Source organism: Nothobranchius furzeri, chromosome 7, assembly GCF_043380555.1.
Source record: "Nothobranchius furzeri strain GRZ-AD chromosome 7, NfurGRZ-RIMD1, whole genome shotgun sequence".
In the NCBI taxonomy this organism is placed as follows: domain Eukaryota; kingdom Metazoa; phylum Chordata; class Actinopteri; order Cyprinodontiformes; family Nothobranchiidae; genus Nothobranchius; species Nothobranchius furzeri.
The window spans coordinates 4,080,164-4,106,548 of NC_091747.1; the positions used below are offsets into that span (position 1 = coordinate 4,080,164).

General features: G+C 41.6%; 1 long non-coding RNA gene across 1 annotated transcript; it reads right to left on the bottom strand.

Annotated features, from left to right (window-relative positions):
- Positions 1-8,106: 8,106 nt before the first annotated feature.
- Positions 8,107-9,708, bottom strand: LOC139070634 (uncharacterized). The gene is made up of 4 exons (XR_011521119.1): positions 9,571-9,708; positions 8,939-9,034; positions 8,761-8,848; positions 8,107-8,288 (listed from the first exon to the last, which is right to left on the bottom strand). It is a non-coding gene; the product is annotated as an uncharacterized lncRNA (long non-coding RNA).
- Positions 9,709-26,385: the final 16,677 nt, after the last annotated feature.

Below are 26,385 nucleotides of genomic sequence, written 5' to 3' on the forward strand. Positions count from 1 at the left end.
TTAGTGTACTCCAATCAACAGCCCCTACAACCAAAAAAAGGAATGGAGTCATTAGCACTTATGGTTTGTAAATGGCACCCAGAATTATGTTGCACGAAGCACAATTTCACATCATTCTGGGTCCATTTGTGTGAAAACAAGGTCCAATCAGGCTGAAACGTTACAAGAAGGTAGAATCTATTGAGTTGTAAGTGATCTGAACTAGGGCTGCAACAACGAATCGATAAATTCGCTGAAAATCGATTACTAATAGCGTTGGCAACGAATTGCGTCATCGATTCGTTGTGTCGCACAACTCTTCCAAAAGCGCCCCCCCCCCACCCCCTTCCTGCCCGCCGTTGCGCGCAGACCAGAGCAAGTCAGATCAGCGTGAGGGAGAGCCGGCAGATCAGCGGGAGGGAGAGCCGCAGATCAGCGCGAGGGAGAGCCGGCAGATCAGCGCGAGGGAGAGCCGGCAGATCAGCGCGAGGGAGAGCCGCAGATCAGCGGGAGGGAGAGCCGCAGATCAGCGCGAGGGAGAGCCGGCAGATCAGCGCAAGGGAGAGCCGGCAGATCAGCGCGAGGGAGAGCCGCAGATCAGCGTGAGGGAGAGCCGGTAGCTGCAGATCAGCGCGAGGGAGAGCCGGCAGACTTGCGCTGCTGCGAACCGGTTCCGCATTGTTGCACAGCGATCCAGGCAGCTGCTTCCAGCGCACGGTCCATTCTCAAAGTGGCGCAACCAAAAAACTATAATTAGCACACGATCGTTCATGTCCGCACATGTTCTCTATTTTCTGTCTTATTTGTGCCTGAAGCGCGCTACTGCGGAGCTCATCACCTGTGCTGCGGTGATTTCACCTCACGCAGCGTCGAAAACGCGCTCTCCGCTTTATGGTCAGGAGATCCCTTTGATCTGCTCAAAAGTAACTGATGAGGTGAAAAGGTAAGAATCCAGGCAGCAGTTTTTCTGGAGAATTAAGAGGAGATGCAGGAAGATGAGAGACAGACAGGACAGGAAAATAGTTCAATAAAAACAAGAAAACAAAACAAAGTGTTGAAAAGTAAAATGTAGGTAGATTTATCTCCACTACACGTTTTTACCAGTAAAAAACAATAAGTTATACACATGTAATATTTATACATCTGATACAATTCAGATCACCTTCAAAACTCAGTCACACACCCAGGGCCGTTTCAAGACATTTTGGGGGCCAAGGCAAAATGCCCCCCCCCCCCCCCCCAATAACTGGGCTCCCCAGAAGCCTCAGTGTAATTCATGCCCTCTCCAGTAGTGTTAGTTATATGGTGTTTATAAAAGCCCCTCAGACATTACTGACATGTTCTAATATTATCAGATGAAAAACTAAATTATCAGACATGCTGTCTCATCTGCTTCTTTTCTAAACTTGCAAAAAGTAACAAAACCATGTGAAAGCCACTATTTGTGGATTCTCTGAAAGTTTCCATGGAGTGTGTGACAACTTATTTTTTCATTGATCCTATCGTCTAATCTCACAGCTGAAACAAGCATCCTTAATAATCTGTGCATAGGAAGCTTACCGATGCTGTAGTAAAACAAAAGGTATTATAATTTATTATTAATAAAACCTTGTTGCAGCACTAAAGCAGAAAAATTAGATTTTGCATTAAATATGCAAAATATTTACATATGAATTGTTTTAGAGCCCTTTAATTGGCAGAATCTGATATTAATTTAGTTCTTACAAAAAATGGGTCCCAACATGGTTTGTGTGGCGTTGCCATAGTGTGACGTCATAGGCACAGATCCCTGTCCTCTTGTTTGGAAATGGAAATATGGTCACCCTACATTAAACAAACTGTCCACCCGGGCTTTTGCGCTGCACAGAGACGCATCGCTGCCTACGACTGAACGTCAGTTGAGAGTCAGTCTCATGCAGAATGACCAATGAAGAGAGGGCCTCAAGTTAAGACCCTTTCCTCATTGGTCAGTCCACACGAGGTGGGTCAAAGGTTACTCTGGGCGGGTTACGTGTTGTCAGGCATTCAAGTATTGAGTATATTTACTGCACATTACAGTAAAATATTCTGTATGTGACCACATTATGGTGATCCTTGGGTCGTGATGATGGAGCCCTTGAATATTGTTGCCCAGGGTACAACAAAGTGTTAATCTGGCCCTGGTTCCGCCGTCACATTCCCGCAGAAACTGGTTGATCACACCGGGGCCAGACTAGCATGTGGTTTTACAACCACAATGTCCTCAGAAGCAAAAACGCTTTTAAAAGGGAGGGAGGACTCCTAACTGTTGCTGCAGGCGTGTTGTGTGAGAGTGCAGTTATATACTGGTTAATATATTTTTGGGTTCAGTTGCTTTCATGTGGCCTAATGTGAGTCTATTTGGGATCATTGGAATGATCAGCAGCATTTCTTGATGTGACTTTATGGCAGTTGCCCAGGGCATCAACGCAAGGAGGATGGCATTCATTTACTTTTGTTTTATTTGGTATTTTTTCAGTCATTTTTGGAAATAGTGATCAATTTTGATTAATTCACGGCCTATGTTTAATTACATTTAAAATAAATGTCAACAGATGAGATCAAACAAAACAGATGAGAATTGCCCTTAAGCTGTTTAACTTGGACCAAGCATTTTAGGTCACAGATAGATGTAGCTTAGGGTCTCTGTCTATACACCTTATGAGACAATTTAGGTGATGGTATGTTGTTTTTCTGCTATTGAACTGTTTTCTAATAATGTTGTGTTAAATAAAGTGAAGGAAGGAGAGAAATAACGTTTCCCTAGCAGTTTTTAAAAATTTCCCCATGTAATCCGATTAATCGATTAATCGTGTCGAGACCCCATCCGATTAATCGATTATCCAAATAATCGTTTGTTGCAGCCCTAATCTGAACGTTTCATGATGATAGCACATTCCTAAGTGGGTCAAACCATGTCCCAAAGGTCACCGGATCTGGTGTCACTTTAAAGAAGTAGTCCAGTTACACCTTTGTGGGCTTATAACTTGGCTTCTGAATGTCCTAGAGAGATCAGGTTTGTTTTACTGTACTCCAATCAACAGCCCCTACAACCACAAAAAGGAATGGAGTCATTAGCACTTATGGTTTGTAAATGGCAGCCAGAATTATGTTGCACGAAGCACAATTTCACATCATTCTGGGTCCATTTGTGTGAAAACAAGGTCCAATCAGGCTGAAACGTTACAAGAAGGTAGAATCTATTGAGTTGTAAGTGATCTGAACGTTTCATGATGATCGCAGATTCATGTAGGGGGTCAAACCATGTCCCAAAGGTCACCGGGCCTGGTGTCACTTTAAAGAAGTAGTCCAGTTACACCTTTGTGGGCTTAAAACTTGGCTTCTGAATATCCTAGAGAGGTCAGGTTTAATTTAGAGTACTCCAATTAACAGCCCCCATTACCCCAAAAAGGAATGGAGTCATTAGCACTTATGGTTTTTAAATGGCACCCAGAATTATGTTGCACGAAGCACAATTTAACATCATTCTGAGTTCATTTGTGTGAAAACAAGGTCCAATCAGGCTGAAACGTTACAGGAAGGTAGAATCTATTGTGTTGTAAGTGATCTGAACGTTTCATGATGATAGCACTTTCCTAAGGGGGTAAAACCATGTCCCAAAGGTCACCGGATCGGTGTCAATTTAAAGAAGTAGTCCAGTTACACCTTTGTGGGCTTATAACTTGGCTTCTGAATGTCCTAGAGAGGTCAGGTTTGTTTTAGTGTACTCCAATCAACAGCCCCTACAACCACAAAAAGGAATGGAGTCATTAGCACTTATGGTTTGTAAAGAGCACCCAGAATTATGTTGCACGAAGCACAATTGCACGTCATTCTGGGTCCATTTGTGTGAAAACAAGGTCCAATCACGCTGAAACGTTACAAGAAGGTAGAATCTATTGAAATGTAAGTGATCTGAACGTTTCATGATGATAGCACTTTCCTAAGGGGGTCAAACCATGTCCCAAAGGTCACCGGATCTGGTGTCAATTTAAAGAAGTAGTCCAGTTACACATTTGTGGGCTTATAACTTGGCTTCTGAATGTCCTAGAGAGATCAGGCTTGTTTTAGTGTACTCCAATCAACAGCCCCTACAACCACAAAAAGGAATGGAGTCATTAGCACTTATGGTTTGTAAATGGCACCCATAATTATGTTGCACAAAGCACAATTTCACATCATTCTGGGTCCATTTGTGTGAAAACAAGGTCCAATCAGGCTGAAACGTTACAAGAAGGTAGAATCAATTGAGTTGTAAGTGATCTGAACGTTTCATGATGATAGCACTTTCCTAAGGGGGTCAAACCATGTCCCAAAGGTCACCGGATCTGGTGTCAATTTAAAGAAGTAGTCCAGTTACATATTTGTGGGCTTATAACTTGGCTTCTCAATGTCCTAGAGAGGTCAGATTTGTTTTAGTGTACTCCAATCAACAGCCCCTACAACCACAAAAAGGAATGGAGTCATTAGCACTTATGGTTTGTAAATGGCACCCAGAATTATGTTGCACGAAGCACAATTTCACATCATTCTGGGTCCATTTGTGTGAAAACAAGGTCCAATCAGGCTGAAACGTTACAGGAAGGTAGAATCTATTGAGTTGTAAGTTATCTGAACGTTTTATGATGATAGCACTTTCCTAAGGGGGTCAAACCATGTCCTAAAGGTCACCGGATCTGGTGTCACTTTAAAGAAGTAGTCCAGTTACACATTTGTGGGCTTATAACTTGGCTTCTGAATATCCTAGAGAGGTCAGGTTTGTTTTAGAGTACTCCAATTAACAGCCCCTATTACCTCAAAAAGGAATGGAGTCATTAGCACTTATGGTTTTTAAATGGCACCCAGAATTATGTTGCACGAAGCACAATTTCACATCATTCTGGGTCCATTTGTGTGAAAACAAGGTCCAATCAGGCTGTAACGTTACAAGAAGGTAGAATCTATTGAGTTGTAAGTGATCTGAACGTTTCATGATGATTGCACATTCCTAAGTGAGTCAAACCATGTCCCAAAGGTCACCGGATCTGGTGTCACTTTAAAGAAGTAGTCCAGTTACACATTTGTGGGCTTATAACTTGGCTTCTGAATGTCCTAGAGAGATCAGGTTTGTTTTAGTGTACTCCAATCAACAGCCCCTACAACCACAAAAAGGAATGGAGTCATTAGCACTTATGGTTTGTAAATGGCACCCAGAATTATGTTGCACGAAGCACAATTTCACATCATTCTGGGTCGATTTGTGTGAAAACAAGGTCCAATCAGGCTGAAACGTTAGAAGAAGGTAGAATCTATTGAGTTGTAAGTGATATGAACGTTTCATGATGATTGCACATTCCTATAGGGGGTCAAACCATGTCCCAAAGGTGACCGGGCCTGGTGTCACTTTAAAGAAGTAGTCCAGTAACACCTTTGTGGGCTTATAACTTGGCTTCTGAATGTCCTACAGAGATCAGGTTTGTTTTAGTGTACTCCAATCAACAGCCCCTACAACCACAAAAAGGAATGGAGTCATTAGCACTTATGGTTTGTAAATGGCACCCAGAATTATGTTGCACGAAGCACAATTTCACATCATTCTGGGTCGATTTGTGTGAAAACAAGGTCCAATCAGGCTGAAACGATACAAGAAGGTAGAATCTATTGAGTTGTAAGTGATCTGAACGTTTCATGATGATCGCACATTCCTAAGTGTGTCAAACCATGTCCCAAAGGTCACCGGATCTGGTGTCACTTTAAAGAAGTAGTCCAGTTACACATTTGTGGGCTTATAACTTGGCTTCTAAATGTCCTAGAGAGATCAGGTTTGTTTTAGTGTACTCCAATCAACAGCCCCTACAACCACAAAAAGGAATGGAGTAATTAGCACTTATGGTTTGTAAATGGCACCCAGAATTATGTGGCACGAAGCACAATTTCACATCATTCTGGGTCCATTTGTGTGAAAACAAGGTCCAATCAGGCTGAAACGTTACAAGAAGGTAGAATCTATTGAGTTGTAAGTGATCTGAACGTTTCATGATGATCGCACATTCCTACAGGGGGTCAAACCATGTCCCAAAGGTCACCGGGCCTGGTGTCACTTTAAAGAAGTAGTCCAGTTACACCTTTGTGGACTTATAACTTGGCTTCTGAATGTCCTAGAGAGATCAGGTTTGTTTTAGTGTACTCCAATCAACAGCCCCTACAACCACAAAAAGGAATGGAGTCATTAACACTTATGGTTTGTAAATGGCACCCAGAATTATGTTGCACGAAGCACAATTTCACATCATTCTGGGTTCATTTGTGTGAAAACAAGGTCCAATCAGGCTGAAACGTTACAGGAAGGTAGAATCTATTGAGTTGTAATTGATCTGAACGTTTCATGATGATAGCACTTTCCTAAGGGGGTCAAACCATGTCCCAAAGGTCACTGGATCTGGTGTCAATTTAAAGAAGTAGTCCAGTTACACATTTGTGGGCTTATAACTTGGCTTCTGAATGTCCTAGAGTGATCAGGTTTGTTTCAGAGTACTCCAATCAACAGCCCCTACAACCACAGAAAGGAATGGAGTCATTAGCACTTATGGTTTGTAAATGGCACCCAGAATTATATTGCACGAAGCACAATTTCACATCATTCTGGGTCCATTTGTGTGAAAACAAGGTCCATTCAGGCTGAAACGTTACAAGAAGGTAGAATCTATTGAGTTGTAAGTGATCTGAACGTTTCATGATGATCGCACATTCCTATAGGGTGTCAAACCATGTCCCAAAGGACACCGGGCCTGGTGCCACTTTAAAGGAGACATAACATGCTTTTAAGTTATTCCTTTTTACATCTAAATCCTTCAGTTGGGGGTCTAAAAACAGTGGAACTGCAGTTCTTTGGTCTGATTTCCTCATTATTGTTGCTCTACAGACCCTCATCTACCCCTGTTCTGAGGAGAGTCTTGAGAACGAGCCGTTTTGGGGTACTGTCTCTTTAAACTGGAGGAGGAGCTGTAAACTCCGCCCCCCTCCATAGTGCAGTCCTGTACTCTCCTCCCCCAGTCGGACTTTGTAGTTCTATAGAGAAATCATTATTTAGCATAGCAGATTTAGCATAGCATATTAGCATTTTTAAAACACGTGGGGAGAGTAGTTCATCAAGCTGTTTCATGGCTGCTAACTCTCTCATGCATTTGTCTGTAGTCACTCACACACACCCGTCACGGCCGACGGAGGGACAAGCGAGCAGGCACACGCGCGCGCGCACACACACACACAAGGAATGCTGCTTGCTTATTTCTGTAAAAAAATTTTAAAAAAATGATACACCTCATTAAAACACCATTCAAAGAATATATTTTATTAAGATCTCTATCTATATACATACATATAATTATAAATAATTTTATAAGTAGTCTTATTTTATATTGGGTGTCTTAATGGCTGAAAATGGATAAAAAGCAGTTACATTTTAATTTAAAGAGTTGAGATTCTAGTCAAAAATAAAGAACATTCCTCCAAGTGTTCTTTAATGTCATCATTATAATTCTAATGCGTACAACTTTGTTTTTATTGTCTGCAATGCGTAGCCTATATCTTTATTAAATGTGTTTAGCTGTAAAGTGGTAATTCTCTCTAATGTGTACAGATAGGTGGACATCAGTGCTGCAGTGAAATTCCCAAGATCAGTCTGCTTTGCTAACAAATATAGTTAAATCTTACCTGCATTCTAAATAAATACCGTTAGGTGAAAACATCAGTAGGCATTGAGTTATTGATACAATCCCTAACAGCCAGAATGGAAGAAGAGCATGCTGGGTCATCCTGGACCTGAGCCTGTTCTGTGTATGTACCTACAGGATGCAATAAATGTCTACAAGGCTGAGTTTGGACCATTACATCTAAAAGAAAGCATACAATCAGTGATTTTTTTTATTGTTTACATTAATATACAAATTTTCTAAGTATTAACCTCACAGCAAATAAGTAGAACAATATAATAAACAGGCTTTAGTAGTTAAAACAGGCGTTGTGCACACAGGTGCTTTGTGTCCCGGTGCTGGTGGTATCTAGGTCTCAGAGTTCCTGTCCTCCTGCCGTCTTCTGTTGTCCTCAGGATACGGATTGATTTTTCCTGATGATGAGGGAGGGGCAGTATGTGGGCTTCAAACTGGTCCTGGACAACAGTGGGAGACCTCCGTTGTCTGAATACTGAGACCAGAGAGTTGGTGAGATGCAGATCTTCTCTACCTCATCTAGAAACGGAGTTGGTTCAGGGAAAACTTTTCCAAAGACCAGTTCCATGATGTCATCGCCATATTCTGCAATGATAGACAATAACTTTAATGACATATTTTGTTTACAAGCAGCTTTAGGAAAGTTGTTTCTTTAGCTTTCATGTTTATAGTCACGTTTGTGTTGTTTTGGTTTACTTTGTTTACAAGTTCACTTTGCTGCAGTGACTTCATATTTTCTTACAAATGTGATAAAATAGTGACACTAAAATTATACGAATGATTCCTTATGAAAGGAAGCTCATTAGAGAGCAGTGCAGACAGACTTACTACATGCTGCAGCTGTTTTTGTAGGCCAGCTGCTGCTGAATTTGGGGAAAGTTATTCTGCACACATCCAGATCAGATGGTCGATTACAGAAAATAATGTAATTCAATAATTTCTAAACAGACTAAACAAGTAAAACATCAAATAAATCACTCTGCTGTCATCAGACGGAGTGATTCAGGGAGTGAGGTGTTCTTAATGATGAGGGTGGCTGAGGTGTGTCATCACTCACTTTGGTCTGGTCCAGACCGTCTCTTTACTGGTGGGTCTCCTTCCTCAGTAGGTGACGTGAAACGCCAACATCTGAACGTTCTGTGTTCCTTAGAGGAGAAGAAAAGTAACATTAGCAAGCTGGCTAAATTATTTTTTACTAGCATCTCAAGGCCTTGGAGAAGCAGATCTTCACTTACCTAAACATCAGACCAGTTTGTCCCAGCTGAGCTCATCAGGGCGTTAGTCTGACAGCCTGTCAGTGAAACACGGCTCCAGTCTTCTGGATGTGGACTCTAAAAAGCAAAGGAACATTTTTACTTTGTTTTAATTATTTTACAGCCAATTTTATCAGCTTTCCGACGCTCACGCTCATACAGACGGTGAGCTTTGCTGCGTCTGACTGATGCAGAGTTAGTTTTTATATCTGCAGTGAGACAAAAAACTAACCTCACTTCACTTAGAGATCGTTCTTTAAAACTCTATTAAATCCACTGTGTTGACGCACTTTAATGACTTTGTCACGCTGCATTTTAGCTGATATGGGACTTTATTTACTGGATGCTAAGATTATATCACACTCATGTAGAATAACACACAGGCTCTCTGCTGTTACAATCAGTGGGAGGTTATCATCTGGTGTAAAATAAGGCGTTGATCAGAAATAAAGTTTTATTCCACGAAAATCAGCCAAATCCACATTAATCTGGGTGCTAACTTTACTAGCATACTGTGCTAGCGATAGCAAGCCGGATGCTAACGCTTTAGTGCTGCTAATGCCCGTAAATCTAAAGTAAAGTTTGTCGACATTTTAGAGTGATATGAAGCTTACCGCTCTGCTGCTGTGTCCCGGTGCTGCCAAATTCAGATGGAAATAACTCCTTTTAGATAGATGAAGCCCTCAGTACTTAGCCACTAGCCTGGAGACAGAACGAACGAACCACGCGCGCGCGCGCGCACGCACACACACACAAACAAACAAACAAACGCAAACACACTACTTTTTCTTCTGTGTTTTTTTTAGCAGTAGTGTCATCAGCTCCTGGGTTTAAATACTGCCACACCACCCTTCCTTAAAACGAGGAACAGTTTTGAGCTGTGTGTGGCTAAAATAACCAGACATTCTGCATTTTTCCAATAGGACTACAAAAAATCTTAGCGAGAAGAAAAAATGGCGGATTGGCTCTGTGTTTAGCCGAGGGCCATTACCATATTTGGTAGTTATCCTCACTAAATTAATTACTAATGTAATAGATAATGTAAAAACTGAACGGGTGGACAAATATGCCCAAAACTTAATTATTAAATATCTAAATAGCAACTCCAGTGAATAATATAAGCCTTTTTGCTCACTTAGACACTTAAAATGTGAAACACACCGTGTTAATGGATAAAAAAGTGGGTTTTTCATGTTATGTCTCCTTTAAAGAAGTAGTCCAGTTACACCTTTGTGGGCTTATAACTTGGCTTCTTAATGTCCTAGAGAGGTCAGGCTTGTTTTAGTGTACTCCAATCATCAGCCCCTACAGCCACAAAAAGGAATGGAGTCATTAGCACTTATGGTTTGTAAATGGCACCTAGAATTATGTTGCACAAAGCACAATTTCACATCATTCTGGGTTCATTTGTGTGAAAACAAGGTCCAATCAGGCTGAAATGTTACAGGAAGGTAGAATCTATTGAGTTGTAAGTGATCTGAACGTTTCATGATGATAGCACTTTCCTAAGGGGGTCAAACCATGTCCCAAAGGTCACTGGATCTGGTGTCAATTTAAAGAAGTAGTCCAGTTACACATTTGTGGGCTTATAACTTGGCTTCTTAATGTCCTAGAGAGGTCAGGCTTGTTTTAGTGTACTCCAATCATCAGCCCCTACAGCCACAAAAAGGAATGGAGTCATTAGCACTTATGGTTTGTAAATGGCACCTAGAATTATGTTGCACAAAGCACAATTTCACATCATTCTGGGTTCATTTGTGTGAAAACAAGGTCCAATCAGGCTGAAATGTTACAGGAAGGTAGAATCTATTGAGTTGTAAGTGATCTGAACGTTTCATGATGATAGCACTTTCCTAAGGGGGTCAAACCATGTCCCAAAGGTCACTGGATCTGGTGTCAATTTAAAGAAGTAGTCCAGTTACACATTTGTGGGCTTATAACTTGGCTTCTGAATGTCCTAGAGTGATCAGGTTTGTTTCAGAGTACTCCAATCAACAGCCCCTACAACCACAAAAAGGAATGGAGTCATTAGCACTTATGGTTTGTAAATGGCACCCAGAATTATGTTGCACGAAGCACAATTTCACATCATTCTGGGTCCATTTGTGTGAAAACAAGGTCCAATCAGGCTGTAACGTTACAAGAAGGTAGAATCTATTGAGTTGTAAGTGATCTGAACGTTTCATGATGATTGCACATTCCTATAGGGGGTCAAACCATGTCCCGAAGGTCACCGGATCTGGTGTCACTTTAAAGAAGTAGTCCAGTTACACATTTGTGGGCTTATAACTTGGCTTCTGAATGTCCTAGAGAGATCAGGTTTGTTTTAGTGTACTCCAATAAACAGCCCCTACAACCACAAAAAGGAATGGAGTCATTAGCACTTATGGTTTGTAAATGGCACCCAGAATTATGTTGCACGAAGCACAATTTCACATCATTCTGGGTCGATTTGTGTGAAAACAAGGTCCAATCAGGCTGAAACGTTACAAGAAGGTAGAATCTATTGAGTTGTAAGTGATATGAACGTTTCAAATGATCGCACATTCCTATAGGGGGTCAAACCATGTCCCAAAGGTGACCGGGCCTGGTGTCACTTTAAAGAAGTAGTCCAGTAACACCTTTGTGGGCTTATAACTTGGCTTCTGAATGTCCTAGAGAGATCAGGTTTGTTTTAGTGTACTCCAATCAACAGCCCCTACAACCACAAAAAGGAATGGAGTCATTAGCACTTATGGTTTGTAAATGGCACCCAGAATTATGTTGCACGAAGCACAATTTCACATCATTCTGGGTCGATTTGTGTAAAAACAAGGTCCAATCAGGCTGAAACGATACAAGAAGGTAGAATCTATTGAGTTGTAAGTGATCTGAACGTTTCATGATGATCGCACATTCCTAAGTGTGTCAAACCATGTCCCAAAGGTCACCGGATCTGGTGTCACTTTAAAGAAGTAGTCCAGTTACACATTTGTGGGCTTATAACTTGGCTTCTGAATGTCCTAGAGAGATCAGGTTTGTTTTAGTGTACTCCAATCAACAGCCCCTACAACCACAAAAAGGAATGGAGTCATTAGCACTTATGGTTTGTAAATGGCACCCAGAATTATGTTGCACGAAGCACAATTTCACATCATTCTGGGTCCATTTGTGTGAAAACAAGGTCCAATCAGGCTGAAACGTTATAAGAAGGTAGAATCTATTGAGTTGTAAGTTATATGAATGTTTCATGATGATCGCACATTCCTATAGGGGGTCAAACCATGTCCCAAAGGTCACCGGGCCTGGTGTCACTTTAAAGAAGTAGTCCAGTTACACCTTTGTGGGCTTATAACTTGGCTTCTGAATGTCCTAGAGAGATCAGGTTTGTTTTAGTGTACTCCAATCAACAGCCCCTACAACCACAAAAAGGAATGGAGTCATTAACACTTATGGTTTGTAAATGGCACCCAGAATTATGTTGCACGAAGCACAATTTCACATCATTCTGGGTTCATTTGTGTGAAAACAAGGTCCAATCAGGCTGAAACGTTACAGGAAGGTAGAATCTATTGAGTTGTAAGTGATCTGAACGTTTCATGATGATAGCACTTTCCTAAGGGGGTCAAACCATGTCCCAAAGGTCACCGGATCTGGTGTCAATTTAAAGAAGTAGTCCAGTTACACATTTGTGGGCTTATAACTTGGCTTCTGAATGTCCTATAGTGATCAGGTTTGTTTCAGAGTACTCCAATCAACAGCCCCTACAACCACAAAAAGGAATGGAGTCATTAGCACTTATGGTTTGTAAATGGCACCCAGAATTATGTTGCACGAAGCACAATTTCACATCATTCTGGGACCATTTGTGTGAAAACAAGGTCCATTCAGGCTGAAACGTTACAAGAAGGTAGAATCTATTGAGTTGTAAGTGATCTGAACTAGGGCTGCAACAACGAATCGATAAATTCGATGAAAATCGATTACTAAAAGCGTTGGCAACGAATTGCGTCATCGATTCGTTGTGTCGCACAACTCTTCCAAAAGCACCCCCCCCCTTCACGCCCGCCGTTGCGCGCAGACCAGAGCAAGTCAGATCAGCGTGAGGGAGAGCCGGCAGATCAGCGGGAGGGAGAGCCGCAGATCAGCGCGAGGGAGAGCCGGCAGATCAGCGCGAGGGAGAGCCGGCAGATCAGCGCGAGGGAGAGCCGCAGATCAGCGGGAGGGAGAGCCGCAGATCAGCGCGAGGGAGAGCCGGCAAATCAGCGCAAGGGAGAGCCGGCAGATCAGCGCGAGGGAGAGCCGCAGATCAGCGTGAGGGAGAGCCGGTAGCTGCAGATCAGCGTGAGGGAGAGCCGGCAGACTTGCGCTGCTGCGAACCGGTTCCGCATTGTTGCACAGTGATCCAAGCAGCTGCTTCCAGCGCACGGTCCATTCTCAAAGTGGCGCAACCAAAAAACTATAATTAGCACACGATCGTTCATGTCTGCACATGTTCTCTATTTTCTGTCTTATTTGTGCCTGAAGCGCGCTACTGCGGAGCTCATCACCTGTGCTGCGGTGATTTCACCTCACGCAGCGTCGAAAACGCGCTCTCCGCTTTATGGTCAGGAGATCCCTTTGATCTGCTCAAAAGTAACTGATGAGGTGAAAAGGTAATAATCCAGGCAGCAGTTTTTCTGGAGAATTAAGAGGAGATGCAGGAAGATGAGAGACAGACAGGACAGGAAAATAGTTCAATAAAAACAAGAAAACAAAACAAAGTGTTGAAAAGTAAAATGTAGGTAGATTTATCTCCACTACACGTTTTTACCAGTAAAAAACAATAAGTTATACACATGTAATATTTATACATCTGATACAATTCAGATCACCTTCAAAACTCAGTCACACACCCAGGGCCGTTTCAAGACATTTTGGGGGCCAAGGCAAAATGCCCCCCCCCCACCCCCCCAATAACTGGGCTCCCCAGAAGCCTCAGTGTAATTCATGCCCTCTCCAGTAGTGTTAGTTATATGGTGTTTATAAAAGCCCCTCAGACATTACTGACATGTTCTAATATTATCAGATGAAAAACTAAATTATCAGACATGCTGTCTCATCTGCTTCTTTTCTAAACTTGCAAAAAGTAACAAAACCATGTGAAAGCCACTATTTGTGGATTCTCTGAAAGTTTCCATGGAGTGTGTGACAACTTATTTTTTCATTGATCCTATCGTCTAATCTCACAGCTGAAACAAGCATCCTTAATAATCTGTGCATAGGAAGCTTACCGATGCTGTAGTAAAACAAAAGGTATTATAATTTATTATTAATAAAACCTTGTTGCAGCACTAAAGCAGAAAAATTAGATTTTGCATTAAATATGCAAAATATTTACATATGAATTGTTTTAGAGCCCTTTAATTGGCAGAATCTGATATTAATTTAGTTCTTACAAAAAATGGGTCCCAACATGGTTTGTGTGGCGTTGCCATAGTGTGACATCATAGGCACAGATCCCTGTCCTCTTGTTTGGAAATGGAAATATGGTCACCCTACATTAAACAAACTGTCCACTCGGGCTTTTGCGCTGCACAGAGACGCATCGCTGCCTACGACTGAACGTCAGTTGAGAGTCAGTCTCATGCAGAATGACCAATGAAGAGAGGGCCTCAAGTTAAGACCCTTTCCTCATTGGTCAGTCCACACGAGGTGGGTCAAAGGTTACTCTGGGCGGGTTACGTGTTGTCAGGCATTCAAGTATTGAGTATATTTACTGCACATTACAGTAAAATATTCTGTATGTGACCACATTATGGTGATCCTTGGGTCGTGATGATGGAGCCCTTGAATATTGTTGCCCAGGGTACAACAAAGTGTTAATCTGGCCCTGGTTCCGCCGTCACATTCCCGCAGAAACTGGTTGATCACACCGGGGCCAGACTAGCATGTGGTTTTACAACCACAATGTCCTCAGAAGCAAAAACGCTTTTAAAAGGGAGGGAGGAGTCCTAACTGTTGCTGCAGGCGTGTTGTGTGAGAGTGCAGTTATATACTGGTTAATATATTTTTGGGTTCAGTTGCTTTCATGTGGCCTAATGTGAGTCTATTTGGGATCATTGGAATGATCAGCAGCATTTCTTGATGTGACTTTATGGCAGTTGCCCAGGGCATCAACGCAAGGAGGATGGCATTCATTTACTTTTGTTTTATTTGGTATTTTTTCAGTCATTTTTGGAAATAGTGATCAATTTTGATTAATTCACGGCCTATGTTTAATTACATTTAAAATAAATGTCAACAGATGAGATCAAACAAAACAGATGAGAATTGCCCTTAAGCTGTTTAACTTGGACCAAGCATTTTAGGTCACAGATAGATGTAGCTTAGGGTCTCTGTCTATACACCTTATGAGACAATTTAGGTGATGGTATGTTGTTTTTCTGCTATTGAACTGTTTTCTAATAATGTTTTGTTAAATAAAGTGAAGGAAGGAGAGAAATAACGTTTCCCTAGCAGTTTTTAAAAATTTCCCCATGTAATCCGATTAATCGATTAATCGTGTCGAGACCCCATCCGATTAATCGATTATCCAAATAATCGTTTGTTGCAGCCCTAATCTGAACGTTTCATGATGATAGCACATTCCTAAGTGGGTCAAACCATGTCCCAAAGGTCACCGGATCTGGTGTCACTTTAAAGAAGTAGTCCAGTTACACCTTTGTGGGCTTATAACTTGGCTTCTGAATGTCCTAGAGAGATCAGGTTTGTTTTAGTGTACTCCAATCAACAGCCCCTACAACCACAAAAAGGAATGGAGTCATTAGCACTTATGGTTTGTAAATGGCAGCCAGAATTATGTTGCACGAAGCACAATTTCACATCATTCTGGGTCCATTTGTGTGAAAACAAGGTCCAATCAGGCTGAAACGTTACAAGAAGGTAGAATCTATTGAGTTGTAAGTGATCTGAACGTTTCATGATGATCGCACATTCCTAAGGGCGTCAAACCATGTCCCAAAGGTCACCGGGCCTGGTGTCACTTTAAAGAAGTAGTCCAGTTACACCTTTGTGGGCTTAAAACTTGGCTTCTGAATATCCTAGAGAGGTCAGGTTTAATTTAGAGTACTCCAATTAACAGCCCCCATTACTCCAAAAGGAATGGAGTCATTAGCACTTATGGTTTGTAAATGGCACCCAGAACTATGTTGCACGAAGCACAATTTCACATCATTCTGGGTCCATTTGTGTGAAAACAAGGTCCATTCAGGCTGAAACGTTACAAGAAGGTAGAATCTATTGAGTTGTAAGTGATCTGAACGTTTCATGATGATCGCAGATTCATATAGGGAGTCAAACCATGTCCCAAAGGTCACCGGGCCTGGTGTCACTTTAAAGAAGTAGTCCAGTTACACCTTTGTGGGCTTAAAACTTGGCTTCTGAATATCCTAGAGAGGTCAGGTTTAATTTAGAGTACTCCAATTAACAGCCCCCATTACCCCAAAAAGGAATGGAGTCATTAGCACTTATGGTTTTTAAATGGCACCCAGAATTATGTTGCACGAAGCACAATTTCACATCATTCTGTGTCCATTTGTGTGAAAACAAGGTCCAATCAGGCTGAAACGTTACAAGAAGGTAGAATCTATTGAAATGTAAGTGATCTGAACGTTTCATGATGATAGCACTTTCCTAAGGGGGTCAACCCATGTCCCAAAGGTCACCGGATCTGGTGTCAATTTAAAGAAGTAGTCCAGTTACACATTTGTGGGCTTATAACGTGGCTTCTGAATGTCCTAGAGAGATCAGGCTTGTTTTAGTGTACTCCAATCAACAGCCCCTACAACCACAAAAAGGAATGGAGTCATTAGCACTTATGGTTTGTAAATGGCACCCAGAATAATGTTGCACAAAGCACAATTTCACATCATTCTGGGTCCATTTGTGTGAAAACAAGGTCCAATTAGGCTGAAACGTTACAAGAAGGTAGAATCAATTGAGTTGTAAGTGATCTGAACGTTTCATGATGATAGCACTTTCCTAAGGGGGTCAAACCATGTCCCAAAGGTCACCGGATCTGGTGTCAATTTAAAGAAGTAGTCCAGGTACATATTTGTGGGCTTATAACTTGGCTTCTCAATGTCCTAGAGAGGTCAGATTTGTTTTAGTGTACTCCAATCAACAGCCCCTACAACCACAAAAAGGAATGGAGTCATTAGCACTTATGGTTTGTAAATGGCACCCAGAATTATGTTGCACGAAGCACAATTTCACATCATTCTGGGTCCATTTGTGTGAAAACAAGGTCCAATCAGGCTGAAACGTTACAAGAAGGTAGAATCAATTGAGTTGTAAGTGATCTGAACGTTTCATGATGATCGCACATTCCTATAGGGGGTCAAACCATGTCCCAAAGGTCACCGGGCCTGGTGTCACTTTAAAGAAGTAGTCCAGTTACACCTTTGTGGGCTTATAACTTGGCTTCTGAATATCCTAGAGAGGTCAGGTTTGTTTTAGAGTACTCCCATTAACAGCCCCTATTACCTCAAAAAGGAATGGAGTCATTAGCACTTGTGGTTTTTAAATGGCACCCAGATTTATGTTGCACGAAGCACAATTTCACATCATTCTGGGTCCATTTGTGTGAAAAAAAGGTTCAATCAGGCTGAAACGTTACAAGAAGGTAGAATCTATTGAGTTGTAAGTGATCTGAACGTTTCATGATGATCGCACATTCCTAAGGGGGTCAAACCATGTCCCAAAGGTCACCAGATCTGGTGTCACTTTAAAGAAGTAGTCCAGTTACACATTTGTGGGCTTATAACTTGGCATCTGATTGTCCTAGAGAGGTCAGGTTTGTTTTAGTGTACTCCAATCAACAGCCCCTACAACCACAAAAAGGAATGGAGTCATTAGCACTTATGGTTTGTAAATGGCACCCAGAATTATGTTGCACGAAGCACAATTTCACATCATTCTGGGTCCATTTGTGTGAAAACAAGGTCCAATCAGGCTGAAACGTTACAGGAAGGCAGAATCTATTGAGTTGTAAGTGATCTGAACGTTTTATGATGATAGCACTTTCCTAAGGGGGTCAAACCATGTCCTAAAGGTCACCGGATCTGGTGTCACTTTAAAGAAGTAGTCCAGTTACACCTTTGTGGGCTTATAACTTGGCTTCTGAATATCCTAGAGAGGTCAGGTTTGTTTTAGAGTACTCCAATTAACAGCCCCTATTACCTCAAAAAGGAATGGAGTCATTAGAACTTATGGTTTTTAAATGGCACCCAGAATTATGTTGCACGAAGCACAATTTCACATAATTCTGGATCCATTTGTGTGAAAACAAGGTCCAATCAGGCTGTAACGTTACAAGAAGGTAGAATCTATTGAGTTGTAAGTGATCTGAACGTTTCATGATGATTGCACATTCCTAAGTGAGTCAAACCATGTCCCAAAGGTCACCGGATCTGGTGTCACTTTAAAGAAGTAGTCCAGTTACACATTTGTGGGCTTATAACTTGGCTTCTGAATGTCCTAGAGAGATCAGGTTTGTTTTAGTGTACTCCAATCAACAGCCCCTACAACCACAAAAAGGAATGGAGTCATTAGCACTTATGGTTTGTAAATGGCACCCAGAATTATGTTGCACGAAGCACAATTTCACATCATTCTGGGTCGATTTGTGTGAAAACAAGGTCCAATCAGGCTGAAACGTTACAAGAAGGTAGAATCTATTGAGTTGTAAGTGATATGAACGTTTCATGATGATCGCACATTCCTATAGGGGGTCAAACCATGTCCCAAAGGTGACCGGGCCTGGTGTCACTTTAAAGAAGTAGTCCAGTAACACCTTTGTGGGCTTATAACTTGGCTTCTGAATGTCCTAGAGAGATCAGGTTTGTTTTAGTGTACTCCAATCAACAGCCCCTACAACCACAAAAAGGAATGGAGTCATTAGCCCTTATGGTTTGTAAATTGCACCCAGAATTATGTTGCACGAAGCACAATTTCACATCATTCTGGGTCGATTTGTGTGAAAACAAGGTCCAATCAGGCTGAAACGATACAAGAAGGTAGAATCTATTGAGTTGTAAGTGATCTGAACGTTTCATGATGATCGCACATTCCTAAGTGTGTCAAACCATGTCCCAAAGGTCACCGGATCTGGTGTCACTTTAAAGAAGTAGTCCAGTTACACATTTGTGGGCTTATAACTTGGCTTCTGAATGTCCTAGAGAGATCAGGTTTGTTTTAGTGTACTCCAATCAACAGCCCCTACAACCACAAAAAGGAATGGAGTCATTAGCACTTATGGTTTGTAAATGGCACCCAGAATTATGTGGCACGAAGCACAATTTCACATCATTCTGGGTCCATTTGTGTGAAAACAAGGTCCATTCAGGCTGAAACGTTACAGGAAGGTAGAATCTATTGAGTTGTAAGTGATCTGAACGTTTCATGATGATAGCACTTTCCTAAGGGGGTCAAACCATGTCCCAAAGGTCACTGGATCTGGTGTCAATTTAAAGAAGTAGTCCAGTTACACATTTGAGGGCTTATAACTTGGCTTCTGAATGTCCTAGAGTGATCAGGTTTGTTTCAGAGTACTCCAATCAACAGCCCCTACAACCACAAAAAGGAATGGAGTCATTAGCACTTATGGTTTGTAAATGGCACCCAGAATTATGTTGCACAAAGCACAATTTCACATCATTCTGGGTCCATTTGTGTGAAAACAAGGTCCATTCAGGCTGAAACGTTACAAGAAGGTAGAATCTATTGAGTTGTAAGTGATCTGAACGTTTCATGATGATCGCACATTCCTATAGGGGGTCAAACCTTGTCCCAAAGGTCACCGGGCCTGGTGCCACTTTAAAGAAGTAGTCCAGTTACACCTTTGTGGGCTTATAACTTGGCTTCTGAATTTCCTAGAGAGGTCAGGCTTGTTTTAGTGTACTCCAATCAACAGCCCCTACAGCCACAAAAAGGAATGGAGTCATTAGCACTTATGGTTTGTAAATGGCACCCAGAATTATGTTGCACAAAGCACAATTTCACATCATTCTTGGTTCATTTGTGTGAAAACAAGGTCCAATCAGGCTGAAATGTTACAGGGAGGTAGAATCTATTGAGTTGTAAGAGATCTGAACGTTTCATGATGATAGCACTTTCCTAAGGGGGTCAAACCATGTCCCAAAGGTCACCAGATCTGGTGTCACTTTAAAGAAGTAGTCCAGTTACACATTTGTGGGCTTATAACTTGGCATCTGATTGTCCTAGAGAGGTCAGGTTTGTTTTAGTGTACTCCAATCAACAGCCCCTACAACCACAAAAAGGAATGGAGTCATTAGCACTTATGGTTTGTAAATGGCACCCAGAATTATGTTGCACGAAGCACAATTTCACATCATTCTGGGTCCATTTGTGTGAAAACAAGGTCCAATCAGGCTGAAACGTTACAGGAAGGCAGAATCTATTGAGTTGTAAGTGATCTGAACGTTTTATGATGATAGCACTTTCCTAAGGGGGTCAAACCATGTCCTAAAGGTCACCGGATCTGGTGTCACTTTAAAGAAGTAGTCCAGTTACACCTTTGTGGGCTTATAACTTGGCTTCTGAATATCCTAGAGAGGTCAGGTTTGTTTTAGAGTACTCCAATTAACAGCCCCTATTACCTCAAAAAGGAATGGAGTCATTAGAACTTATGGTTTTTAAATGGCACCCAGAATTATGTTGCACGAAGCACAATTTCACATAATTCTGGATCCATTTGTGTGAAAACAAGGTCCAATCAGGCTGTAACGTTACAAGAAGGTAGAATCTATTGAGTTGTAAGTGATCTGAACGTTTCATGATGATTGCACATTCCTAAGTGAGTCAAACCATGTCCCAAAGGTCACCGGATCTGGTGTCACTTTAAAGAAGTAGTCCAGTTACACATTTGTGGGCTTATAACTTGGCTTCTGAATGTCCTAGAGAGATCAGGTTTGTTTTAGTGTACTCCAATCAACAGCCCCTACAACCACAAAAAGGAATGGAGTCATTAGCACTTATGGTTTGTAAATGGCACCCAGAATTATGTTGCACGAAGCACAATTTCACATCATTCTGGGTCGATTTGTGTGAAAACAAGGTCCAATCAGGCTGAAACGTTACAAGAAGGTAGAATCTATTGAGTTGTAAGTGATATGAACGTTTCATGATGATCGCACATTCCTATAGGGGGTCAAACCATGTCCCAAAGGTGACCGGGCCTGGTGTCACTTTAAAGAAGTAGTCCAGTAACACCTTTGTGGGCTTATAACTTGGCTTCTGAATGTCCTAGAGAGATCAGGTTTGTTTTAGTGTACTCCAATCAACAGCCCCTACAACCACAAAAAGGAATGGAGTCATTAGCCCTTATGGTTTGTAAATTGCACCCAGAATTATGTTGCACGAAGCACAATTTCACATCATTCTGGGTCGATTTGTGTGAAAACAAGGTCCAATCAGGCTGAAACGATACAAGAAGGTAGAATCTATTGAGTTGTAAGTGATCTGAACGTTTCATGATGATCGCACATTCCTAAGTGTGTCAAACCATGTCCCAAAGGTCACCGGATCTGGTGTCACTTTAAAGAAGTAGTCCAGTTACACATTTGTGGGCTTATAACTTGGCTTCTGAATGTCCTAGAGAGATCAGGTTTGTTTTAGTGTACTCCAATCAACAGCCCCTACAACCACAAAAAGGAATGGAGTCATTAGCACTTATGGTTTGTAAATGGCACCCAGAATTATGTGGCACGAAGCACAATTTCACATCATTCTGGGTCCATTTGTGTGAAAACAAGGTCCATTCAGGCTGAAACGTTACAGGAAGGTAGAATCTATTGAGTTGTAAGTGATCTGAACGTTTCATGATGATAGCACTTTCCTAAGGGGGTCAAACCATGTCCCAAAGGTCACTGGATCTGGTGTCAATTTAAAGAAGTAGTCCAGTTACACATTTGAGGGCTTATAACTTGGCTTCTGAATGTCCTAGAGTGATCAGGTTTGTTTCAGAGTACTCCAATCAACAGCCCCTACAACCACAAAAAGGAATGGAGTCATTAGCACTTATGGTTTGTAAATGGCACCCAGAATTATGTTGCACAAAGCACAATTTCACATCATTCTGGGTCCATTTGTGTGAAAACAAGGTCCATTCAGGCTGAAACGTTACAAGAAGGTAGAATCTATTGAGTTGTAAGTGATCTGAACGTTTCATGATGATCGCACATTCCTATAGGGGGTCAAACCTTGTCCCAAAGGTCACCGGGCCTGGTGCCACTTTAAAGAAGTAGTCCAGTTACACCTTTGTGGGCTTATAACTTGGCTTCTGAATTTCCTAGAGAGGTCAGGCTTGTTTTAGTGTACTCCAATCAACAGCCCCTACAGCCACAAAAAGGAATGGAGTCATTAGCACTTATGGTTTGTAAATGGCACCCAGAATTATGTTGCACAAAGCACAATTTCACATCATTCTTGGTTCATTTGTGTGAAAACAAGGTCCAATCAGGCTGAAATGTTACAGGGAGGTAGAATCTATTGAGTTGTAAGAGATCTGAACGTTTCATGATGATAGCACTTTCCTAAGGGGGTCAAACCATGTCCCAAAGGTCACCAGATCTGGTGTCACTTTAAAGAAGTAGTCCAGTTACACATTTGTGGGCTTATAACTTGGCATCTGATTGTCCTAGAGAGGTCAGGTTTGTTTTAGTGTACTCCAATCAACAGCCCCTACAACCACAAAAAGGAATGGAGTCATTAGCACTTATGGTTTGTAAATGGCACCCAGAATTATGTTGCACGAAGCACAATTTCACATCATTCTGGGTCCATTTGTGTGAAAACAAGGTCCAATCAGGCTGAAACGTTACAGGAAGGCAGAATCTATTGAGTTGTAAGTGATCTGAACGTTTTATGATGATAGCACTTTCCTAAGGGGGTCAAACCATGTCCTAAAGGTCACCGGATCTGGTGTCACTTTAAAGAAGTAGTCCAGTTACACCTTTGTGGGCTTATAACTTGGCTTCTGAATATCCTAGAGAGGTCAGGTTTGTTTTAGAGTACTCCAATTAACAGCCCCTATTACCTCAAAAAGGAATGGAGTCATTAGAACTTATGGTTTTTAAATGGCACCCAGAATTATGTTGCACGAAGCACAATTTCACATAATTCTGGATCCATTTGTGTGAAAACAAGGTCCAATCAGGCTGTAACGTTACAAGAAGGTAGAATCTATTGAGTTGTAAGTGATCTGAACGTTTCATGATGATTGCACATTCCTAAGTGAGTCAAACCATGTCCCAAAGGTCACCGGATCTGGTGTCACTTTAAAGAAGTAGTCCAGTTACACATTTGTGGGCTTATAACTTGGCTTCTGAATGTCCTAGAGAGATCAGGTTTGTTTTAGTGTACTCCAATCAACAGCCCCTACAACCACAAAAAGGAATGGAGTCATTAGCACTTATGGTTTGTAAATGGCACCCAGAATTATGTTGCACGAAGCACAATTTCACATCATTCTGGGTCGATTTGTGTGAAAACAAGGTCCAATCAGGCTGAAACGTTACAAGAAGGTAGAATCTATTGAGTTGTAAGTGATATGAACGTTTCATGATGATCGCACATTCCTATAGGGGGTCAAACCATGTCCCAAAGGTGACCGGGCCTGGTGTCACTTTAAAGAAGTAGTCCAGTAACACCTTTGTGGGCTTATAACTTGGCTTCTGAATGTCCTAGAGAGATCAGGTTTGTTTTAGTGTACTCCAATCAACAGCCCCTACAACCACAAAAAGGAATGGAGTCATTAGCCCTTATGGTTTGTAAATTGCACCCAGAATTATGTTGCACGAAGCACAATTTCACATCATTCTGGGTCGATTTGTGTGAAAACAAGGTCCAATCAGGCTGAAACGATACAAGAAGGTAGAATCTATTGAGTTGTAAGTGATCTGAACGTTTCATGATGATCGCACATTCCTAAGTGTGTCAAACCATGTCCCAAAGGTCACCGGATCTGGTGTCACTTTAAAGAAGTAGTCCAGTTACACATTTGTGGGCTTATAACTTGGCTTCTGAATGTCCTAGAGAGATCAGGTTTGTTTTAGTGTACTCCAATCAACAGCCCCTACAACCACAAAAAGGAATGGAGTCATTAGCACTTATGGTTTGTAAATGGCACCCAGAATTATGTGGCACGAAGCACAATTTCACATCATTCTGGGTCCATTTGTGTGAAAACAAGGTCCATTCAGGCTGAAACGTTACAGGAAGGTAGAATCTATTGAGTTGTAAGTGATCTGAACGTTTCATGATGATAGCACTTTCCTAAGGGGGTCAAACCATGTCCCAAAGGTCACTGGATCTGGTGTCAATTTAAAGAAGTAGTCCAGTTACACATTTGAGGGCTTATAACTTGGCTTCTGAATGTCCTAGAGTGATCAGGTTTGTTTCAGAGTACTCCAATCAACAGCCCCTACAACCACAAAAAGGAATGGAGTCATTAGCACTTATGGTTTGTAAATGGCACCCAGAATTATGTTGCACAAAGCACAATTTCACATCATTCTGGGTCCATTTGTGTGAAAACAAGGTCCATTCAGGCTGAAACGTTACAAGAAGGTAGAATCTATTGAGTTGTAAGTGATCTGAACGTTTCATGATGATCGCACATTCCTATAGGGGGTCAAACCTTGTCCCAAAGGTCACCGGGCCTGGTGCCACTTTAAAGAAGTAGTCCAGTTACACCTTTGTGGGCTTATAACTTGGCTTCTGAATTTCCTAGAGAGGTCAGGCTTGTTTTAGTGTACTCCAATCAACAGCCCCTACAGCCACAAAAAGGAATGGAGTCATTAGCACTTATGGTTTGTAAATGGCACCCAGAATTATGTTGCACAAAGCACAATTTCACATCATTCTTGGTTCATTTGTGTGAAAACAAGGTCCAATCAGGCTGAAATGTTACAGGGAGGTAGAATCTATTGAGTTGTAAGAGATCTGAACGTTTCATGATGATAGCACTTTCCTAAGGGGGTCAAACCATGCCCCAAAGGTCACCGGATCTGGTGTCAATTTAAAGTAGTCCAGTTACACATTTGTGGGCTTATAACTTGGCTTCTGAATGTCCTAGAGTGATCAGGTTTGTTTCAGAGTACTCCAATCAACAGCCCCGACAACCACAAAAAGGAATGGAGTCATTAGCACTTATGGTTTGTAAATGGCACCCAGAATTATGTTGCACGAAGCACAATTTCACATCATTCTGGGTCCATTTGTGTGAAAACAAGGTCCATTCAGGCTGAAACGTTACAAGAAGGTAGAATCTATTGAGTTGTAAGTGATCTGAACGTTTCATGATGATCGCACATTCCTATAGGGGGTCAAACCATGTCCCAAAGGTCACCGGGCCTGGTGTCACTTTAAAGAAGTATCCAGTTACACCTTTGTGGGCTTATAACTTGGCTTCTGAATATCCTAGAGAGGTCAGGTTTGTTTTAGAGTACTCCCATTAACAGCCCCTATTACCTCAAAAAGGAATGGAGTCATTAGCACTTGTGGTTTTTAAATGGCACCCAGATTTATGTTGCACGAAGCACAATTTCACATCATTCTGGGTCCATTTGTGTGAAAAAAAGGTTCAATCAGGCTGAAACGTTACAAGAAGGTAGAATCTATTGAGTTGTAAGTAATCTGAACGTTTCATGATGATCGCACATTCCTAAGGGGGTCAAACCATGTCCCAAAGGTCACCAGATCTGGTGTCACTTTAAATAAGTAGTCCAGTTACACATTTGTGGGCTTATAACTTGGCATCTGATTGTCCTAGAGAGGTCAGGTTTGTTTTAGTGTACTCCAATCAACAGCCCCTACAACCACAAAAAGGAATGGAGTCATTAGCACTTATGGTTTGTAAATGGCACCCAGAATTATGTTGCACGAAGCACAATTTCACATCATTCTGGGTCCATTTGTGTGAAAACAAGGTCCAATCAGGCTGAAACGTTACAGGAAGGCAGAATCTATTGAGTTGTAAGTGATCTGAACGTTTTATGATGATAGCACTTTCCTAAGGGGGTCAAACCATGTCCTAAAGGTCACCGGATCTGGTGTCACTTTAAAGAAGTAGTCCAGTTACACCTTTGTGGGCTTATAACTTGGCTTCTGAATATCCTAGAGAGGTCAGGTTTGTTTTAGAGTACTCCAATTAACAGCCCCTATTACCTCAAAAAGGAATGGAGTCATTAGCACTTATGGTTTTTAAATGGCACCCAGAATTATGTTGCACGAAGCACAATTTCACATAATTCTGGATCCATTTGTGTGAAAACAAGGTCCAATCAGGCTGTAACGTTACAAGAAGGTAGAATCTATTGAGTTGTAAGTGATCTGAACGTTTCATGATGATTGCACATTCCTAAGTGAGTCAAACCATGTCCCAAAGG